Consider the following 9,167-nt stretch of genomic DNA (forward strand, 5'->3'; position numbering starts at 1 on the left):
CTTCACCTTAGCTGACACTCTTCTGTCACAGATCACTCCTGACACTTTTCTCCAGCTGTTCCATCCTGCTTGCACTGCCTGTATTTTGAAAGAAAAACATTTTGAACAATTTTTTGTATAATTTTTTGGAAAACATTTTAGAAAATTTCTTTAAAAAATTTGAAAAAAAGTTTTTGAAAAATTTTTTTTTGAAAATTTTCAAAAAAAAAAATTCTAAAAATTTTTCAAATTTTTTTCTAAAACATACATTTTCTGCATGTTTCTCATTTAAAAAAGCGTTTTGAAAAGATTTTTTTTTAGAATTTTTTAAAATATTTTGTATATTTTTTTAAATATTTTTAGAAAAAAATTTGGTCAGAATTTGAAAAATTTTTGTTAAAATCTTTGAAAAACAATTTTCTTGAAAAAGTTTTTTGAAAATCTTTTTTAAAAAAACTTTGTTGTATCATTTTATTGAAAAATGTTTGAAAAATAATTTTTTTTTGAAAAAGTGAGGAAAAAAATTTGGTCAGTCTTGAAAAAAAAATTCAAAATGATATCTTTTCTGCATGTTTCTTATAAAAATAGTGTTTTGAAAAAAATGTATGTACAGTACTATTCTCATACATGTCCTGCACCAAACTAACATACTTCTCTGCCACTCCTGACTTCCTCATACAAAACCACAATTCCTCCCTTGGCACTTTGTCATATGCCTTTTCTAAATCCACAAATACACAATGTAGCTCCTTCTGACCTTCTCTGTTCTTCTCCATCAGGATCCTCAAGGCAAATACTGCATCTGTGGTATGAAACCATACTGTTGTTCACAAATCTCCACTTCCTGCCTCAACCTAGCTTCAACTATAAAAAAAACTATAAAAACATACTGTTGTTCACAAATCTCCACTCCTCCACTCATCAGGCGTCTTGTCAGTCTCTAAAATTCTGTTAAACAAACCAGTCAGGAAATTTACCGCCACTTCTCCTAAACAGGGGAGAGATGGGTGAGGACAGACACCCAGAGAGGGAGGTTGAGTCTGTAGAGCTGCAAACCTGCCAGACCGGCATTAAGGTTTCAAGAAGAGCAGAGCAGAGGGTCAGTCAGACGGTCAGTCAGACGGTCAGTCAGACGGTCAGCTCTGCTGAGACTAAGACGCAGCTCCTGGGAAATGACCTTTACAACATCAGAGTGAGAGCAGTGAGTGAGTGTGTGTGTGTGTGTGTGTTTAACCCGACCTGTTATTTTCTCATGTTAAGTACCTGTAATGCTAACTTATTCTGGCTAATTACCCACCGTGTGTGTGCGTGTGTGTGTGTGTGTCACGAGTGTTTTAATGAATACGCTGCTTCTTGTGAGTCACCAACGACGTCCTGGTTTTAAATAAGGTGGAGTCAAGGACATTTGCCACGTTTTTTACCTTCATTTCACAGTTTGATTATCAAGACAGACGGTCTGGGTCACAGACAGGCGGTCTGTGTCACGGACAGGCGGTCTGTGTCACAGACAGGCGGTCTGCAGCAACACCTCCTCATCACAGACATCACTCCAGCGAGATGAAATCACACCTGACTTTGAGAGACGGGCAAAAGACGCGCTGGTATCAGTTTGCCGTCACAAATGACATGCACACAACCAGCGGTATTAAAAACGTCTCACACTGAGGCGTCTTCTTCACTGGTGTATTGACTCTGCCTGACCTGAGGAGGTGGAGGAGGAGGAGGTGGAGGAGGAGTAAATTGGCCTGATGTATTTCTGGGAGAAGCTAGAATTGGGGTGATGGCCCTTTTTTAAGACGACACTCTTGGTTCTTAAACATGGGAGAACTTTAGAGAAGCTGAGTGAACAGAGCAGAGATGAAGGATTCCCTGTTTGATTATCACACAGCAGTGAGCGCAGTGTACAGACAGGGCTGTGGTACAGACGGGTCTGTGGTTCAGACGGGTCCGTGGTACAGACGGGGCCGCGGTACAGACGGGTCCGTGGTACAGACGGGGCCGCGGTACAGACGGGTCCGTGGTACAGACGGCTCTGTGGTACAGACGGGTCTGTGGTTCAGACGGGTCCGTGGTACAGACGGGGCCGCGGTACAGACGGGTCCGTGGTACAGACGGCTCTGTGGTACAGACGGGTCTGTGGTTCAGACGGGTCCGTGGTACAGACGGGTCCGCGGTACAGACGGGTCCGTGGTACAGAAGGGTCTGTGGTACAGAAGGGTCTGTGGTACAGACGGGTCAACAGTGGTTATTTCCAACAGCAGTTGTACCTGAACCGACTGATGCACAGATCAAAGCCTGGTTGACGGGGGCGTCTGTTCTGACTCCACTGCTCCACTGCTGTCAGACCAACTCCAGGTTCTCAGTTTGACTCCACACACTGACAAATGAGACTCCAGCAAAGCCAGAGCCGTGTGTGGGTTTTGTAGTGCAGTTTATTAGCACCATCAGTCTGGTACCAACCTCTGCCTGTTATTTATTCTGCCACTCTCTGCCCTTGTTCAGCCCAGTGAGGCCTCCAGCACCGCACACCCCCACCCCCACCCCCCCGGCCCCCTCCTCAGGCAAATAACTCCCAGGCTCCACCGGCTGTGGGGTGTTAGTTGTGGGAAATCAAACAAGAGTAATAATAACCCTGAGCCGGGTGTGGAGTCTGTTCACCGCTGAAAAAACAGGACAAATAAAAGCCTAAAAAGTCAGCGCTGATTTATTCCTGAGGAACGCTAAAGTTCTCCCCCCCTCCGCAGGCAAATAACTCTCAGGCTCCACAGGCTGTGGGATGTTAGTTGTGGGAAATCAAACTAGAGTAATAACCCTGAGCCGGGTGTGGAGTCTGTTCACCGCTGAAAAAAACAGGACAAATAAAAGCCTAAAAAGTCAGCGCTGATTTATTCCTGAGGAACGCTAAAGTTCTCCTTCAAACAAAAGTGGAACTCTGAGTACGAGCTTTTTACCATTCAACGAAACAGAAAATGAAAAGGTCTAATATTATACCCCCCCCCCCCCCGGTCCTTCCCCCCCGAGAAGACTGAGACTGAGTCAAATCATTCACACTCACATTCACACCTGTGATGTGAACCCAGTGATGCTGATTGGCTGTGACAGGAAATCATATAAACTACAGACTGAAAACATCGTTTACACCCCAGGACTGACCACTGACCTGGAACACTGACCACTGACCTGGAACACTGACCTGGAACACTGACCACTGACCACTGATTCCCGTCACTCCTCCCAGTGAAAACCTATTATAAAAGGCAAATATTCTCAGTTTCTATTGGTGCAAACCTGGGATTCATAAAAAATCATCTTTGTTAAAATTAAATAAATCTATTATTATTTAAAAATCTGTGGGAGAAACCATTTAAATACCAGGAGAAGTTTTGAATGCAGCTGAAGATGAAGTCGTTCATGAAGTTGGTCACAGGATGACAGTTTATCACCGTCCACTGTAAGTGCTGTGCATTAGCCTCGTTCACATAACAAAAATACTTCTCACACCAAGATAATGATGTTCTTTCACCGTGTGGGGAAAAATTGGAGCAAGTTTTTTTTTTGTGAAACTAATGACCTTCTCTGAAACTTCACACAAAAATATTATAAAAATAAATACTAATGAGAGCAAAAGAACACATTCAATAATTAAATCTCTCAGTTTCTCTAACCAAAAAACATCTAAGTGTTTTTTTATCCATAAGAGATTCAAACCCAGAGCTGCTCCTAACCCTGCTGGAGACACAGCCACACTGCAGCTGAAAGAGTCAGAGTAACAACAGCTCTAACTGCAGTGACACTGTACGTGATTTGAATATTAATGGCCCTGTTTTTGGTCCTGACCCCATGTTTGAGACACACAGGTTGAATATTAAAATGTTCAATGTTAAACAAATACAAACAGACAGATGTGGTCAGTGACGATTAGTGGAGCTAAGTCTTTTAAACATACAGACTTTGTAAATGGTAAGGCACGCCCACACACACACACACACACACACACACACACACACACACACACACACACACACACACACACACACACACACACACACACACACACACACAAACACACGACCTTAACTAATGTGGTTCTGACTGAGGTCAGGTAGCGTCTGTGCCTCATCATTTTGCGTCAGGGGGCGTCTGTGCCTCGTCATTTTGTGTCAGGGGGCGTCTGTGCCTCGTCATTTTGCGGCAGGTGGCGTCTGTGCCTCACCATTTTACGTCAGGTGGGGTCTGTGCCTCGTCATTTTGCGGCAGGTGGCGTCTGTGCCTCCTCATTTTACGTCAGGTGGGGTCTGTGCCTCGTCTTTTTGCGTCAGGGGGCGTCTGTGCCTCATCATTTTGCGTCATGTGGCGTCTGTGCCTCACCATTTTACGTCAGGTGGGGTCTGTGCCTCGTCTTTTTGCGTCAGGTGGGGTCTGTGCCTCGTCATTTTATGTCAGGGGGCGTCTGTGCCTCGTCTTTTTATGTCAGTTGGCGTCTGTGCCTCGTCTTTTTGCGTCAGGTGGGGTCTGTGCCTCGTCATTTTGCGTCAGGGGGCGTCTGTGCCTCATCATTTTGCGTCATGTGGCGTCTGTGCCTCACCATTTTACGTCAGGTGGCGCCTGTGCCTCATCATTTTGCGTCATGTGGCGTCTGTGCCTCACCATTTTACGTCAGGTGGGGTCTGTGCCTCGTCTTTTTGGTGAATCTCAGTCTAAAACACATCAACGTTTAAACACTTGATGATAATCAGACAAACACTGACCTGCATCGTTACCATCTGGAGTTCACTTGAGGTGAAAACAGGGAGCTGTGTGTGTGTGTGTGTGTGTGTGTCGTCTCCTGAATGTGCTGTTTTCAAACAGTCGACTGAGGCAGAAAAAAAAAAAACAACAACAACAACAATAAGGACATCCAACCGTTAGGGATGAACAGCAACAGTTGTTAAAACGTTTCCAGTAAAAAACGATCCTGTTTTTATGTCAACCGCAAAATAATTCTATTATTGATTAAAAAGACTGAGTTCAATGAATGTTGTACTCAACTAATTAGCAGTGACTGTGTGAGGAAGGAGGGCTTTGGTCGACAGTGTTAGGGTTTGACAAAGGTTTGTTTTTCCAGTGACCACAGGAGTTAAGAAAAGTAACAGCAGATTTTACCACCAGACTCAGTTTGATGTTTGTAACAAAACTGAAAATACATCAGTTTAACTATGGTGAACGTGTGACATCTTCACACAGACCAAAGGTCCTGGTGACAATCACTGACCTTTTCAAACACACGTCTGTCTTGTATTTGGTTTTCTGTTGCTATTAGCTGCTATAATTGAATTTAAATGTTATATTTGCAGATTTCGTTTAACAAGAATGTCTGTTTCATTTCTTTTATTTCTGACTGGTGCTTTTCAAAGTGAATATGAATTTAAACGTAGCCTTTTTTGGTGCTAATTCTTGAAGTGCTTCTACCTCAGTGCTGTGGCAACAACACCACATTCCTTTGTTGTGTTATTTCTGGCCCACCTTGACTGTGCGTCTGTGCTGCTAACACAGATGATTAGCTGCGTTCACCCGTCTCCCTGGTCTCAGTATGGTCTTTTAATGACTCGACCAGATGTTGTTTGTACCAGAGAATTAAGTCACTTTCACAGAGACGGTGATCTGGTGAGATTACCACAGTTTTACCCCAGAGGGCAGACTTTGAACCAGCACCAAGCTCATTTGGTAAGAATTATGTTGCTGCCAATTTGCTGATGGAGACAGAGTGGACAGGTCTGTAGACTGAACTATCTGTTCTTAATCAAATATGTATCAAACTGTGCTGAATCTTCTTGGGGTTTTTTTTTCCTACCTCTATAATTTAGTACGCATCAAAACCTCAGCGATGTACAGAATAAAACCCACTCTTGTGCCTGTATTATAACATTTATTATTATTTGTTAAGACCATTAGAATAATGATGACAAAAATATTCTCTTTCAATGGCAGCCATGACCAGTGACAAACAATCCACTGATTATTTCCTGCCACAACTTCATGTGTGAGTGACAGAGATCGTGGTCGTCGGTCACAGAAGTCGGTCTTTCAATAAACAAGCCTTTAAATCATGAAACGACACTTTGAAGGTGAAATACGTGAAGTAGAATCTTCTCACTAATGTAACACTGCTAACTCTTGAATGGATAAATAAAGAGAGACAATCTTTGATGAACTGGTTCAAGGACACAAACTTCAGTTAAAAGCACCAGTAAACTGATGGATAAACACAAAGACCGACCACCAGTTCTGTGGAAAATGAGTTTTCTTTTAAAATACCGTTTTGAAGCTGAAAAGAAGAGAAGCAGCAACAGACACCACTTGTCCTTCATGAACTGAAAGTCACGTTAAGAGTGTTTTCAAAGTGCGTGAAACGCTTTCAAAGATTATTTTGTCTTTTCTTCACCAGAGTCAAAAGGATCAGAACGTCCCAGAGACGTGCTGTTATTGTAGCCTCATCAAAGTGGGATTAAGGCCACCAGAGATTATCACCAACACGGTGAACTCACACACCAACAACATCACAAACCACCACCTACTGTTCTACAGTGTCTAATGTGACGGTTTGACCAATGACAGCCTCCTCCTTTAACGCAGGTTTTATTTCAGGGAAAGCAAATTTCTACCAATTGACGATCATCGTTACATCCGTGGTCCAGACATCGGATTGAATTCTTTCAAAGTGAACATTGTGTTTGTGGTCAACGCTCCGTGTCCTTCTGTACGATGAACGCCGTGTTGTAGACGTTAAACTGAAGCTGGTGGTTCAGACCGCAGACTGTAACCAACTGTTCTTGGCTGTGGTACAAACGTTAGCTAAAGTTACTGTGAACTGTCCTGAAGTACGGAGTCGAGGAACAGAAGAGCAGGAACCGTCACCTCCAGCTGTGTTTAAAGTTTAAATCTTCACCGTCGCTCAGTTCACTCTGCACCGTAAACCTTAAATAAGTTCAAGGACACACTGGGGGATTATCTTTTTTTCTGGGAACACGTATTGTACAAATATGAGGAGAAAAACCTAAAGTAGTGGCAGTCGTCCGATCTCCTTATCTCAGTTTCAGCTTTACGGCGCCGTGAGGAGAGAGAACGGTATTCTAGCAACATTTAGCAAGAACGTGGTATAAGCAGCTTATGAAATACTTGGGTTTAGAGCTGAATTCATGGCCCAGATTCCTTGGAATGATAATGTTAAGAATTACACGTCTGGACAAACACAAGCTCCTTTCCTAGAGTCCGTTTCCAACTTTTATTACCTCCTTTATGGACATCAGGGATGATGTTGACAACCACGTGCCACAATACTGCGATTGTACTACAGTTAGATGAAGTAATACTGCAGTAGTAAACCTAATGTGATTTGACAATGGGCAGCAGCTGGTGGAGTTCAGCTGGAGTGTGTAGACTGCCCTGACAAGACTGACGGCTCTAGACTGACAGGAGTCGTGTCAGCAGAGGCTCTGCTTTAAATGCACTGAGAGAAAAGAAGACAAAAACCCTGCAAAACGCGACAAGTTAATCCAGATTTAACCTGGATTGACCTTCACGCAAAAAAGCCTGAGAAGCAGATAAAAAAAAAAAGATCATCAAGTATTAGAGTATATAGAGTTTCACAGTCAGGAAAATAAGAGCTAAAAATCTACTGGATTCTTTTAGGTTTTACTTTTTAATTGTGAAAAGCTGCTGCTCTTTTACGGTGATCATGAAATATCAGAAGAAACGACGAGCTGGTTTGGTTACCAATGTAGGACAGACATTCCTGATTGGTTTATATTAATCAAATGTAGTATGTGTCAGGGTCAGTGTGTTTGTTTCAGCGTGACATTTGTAGCAGCAAGTAATGATTGTTTAATTATCTGAAAGTGTCTGCATCCATCCAGCTCCAAACTCCCTTTAATGGCACCTAACTTTATAACCAGGTTAGTGGTTAACACTAATGACCAGTGTTGGTCCTTGGTTTTCAATCAAAATGCAGACGCTGTCGTCCAAACACAGAAGGACGTGGTCTGTGACGACACAATCATGTTTTTACTCCAAAGTGAGTGATTGATAAAAGTGTCAGGATTTGTAAAGTCAAACAGTTGGTGTTAAATGTGAAGGATGTTTCCAGCAGTCTGGGCTGTGAGAGCTCAGCTGTTTCTGTCTCTGTTGGGACTTGAATTACTGGGTTTTTTCACATATTTCCTGTAGAAGACAGAGTCGTAGGAAGTGTGAGACGGTGTTTACACTAAATCCTGTTTGATGGCATCGACGAAGTAAAGAAACACACTCCACTGATCAGAACATTTCATTTTTGTCAAACCACCATCTGTAAAGTTTAAAACACAAATGTCTGTGTAAGAGTGAGTCTTAGCGCCGTTCACTACTGTCACGACTGTTCGTTCAACACAATTATTGACAATTATTTAAAAAAATGTTGAATGAAAACGTGACTTTGTTAAATGACTGTGTGGATTAGAAAGACATCATTGATGAAGGCAGTGTTAACTCAGTGGCTCAATGACGTTCTTCCTGCTTTGTCTACAGAACGATTCACCTGGGACTGAACACAATCTTTAAGATGCAGTGAAAACACCTGACGTTCTCTGTAGCCGTCAGTGACTGGAGGCTAAAAGGCAGCGTTAAATGAATCAAATGAAGGTTCTACACAGACGTCTATCCATGTCTATCCATATCATTCATGTTATTTTAGTTCAAACTAGTAATTAGGTCTAATTATCCTATTGGGCTGAATGGGCTATTAGCCAAATTGATTCATTAAATTTGTTCAAAGACTTTTTTTTAAAGGCAAATGTGACTAATTTATACTGTGTAGCCAGAGCAGAGGGTCTGATTTTGTTCGACCCTGGATGAAGAGCCAACAGTGTCATGGAGAGATTAACAGAAGAAAAGGTGGAAGGTAAACATTTACCTAAAGACCGTGGTCCAGGCGTCTCAAACGCCACAGCACCACACTGGCTGGAATCACCAAACCAGTTAACCAGACTAACCCTAGACTAGGTTAACACCCTAGGTCTTGTTGCCCAATTCCAGATTAAACAAACATTGTCTGTGGTTGTTCATAATCAAGTCTCTGTCAGACAAAGTGTCTGGAGTCATGAAGTGACCAGCGTGGTACCATGAACCAAACCTCTCAGGGAGGAGAGGAGAGAGAGGCTAATAACAGACGTACCGTC

Source organism: Cynoglossus semilaevis, chromosome 14 (genome assembly GCF_000523025.1).
Source record: "Cynoglossus semilaevis isolate Cse_v1.0 chromosome 14, Cse_v1.0, whole genome shotgun sequence".
In the NCBI taxonomy this organism is placed as follows: Eukaryota; Metazoa; Chordata; class Actinopteri; order Pleuronectiformes; family Cynoglossidae; genus Cynoglossus; species Cynoglossus semilaevis.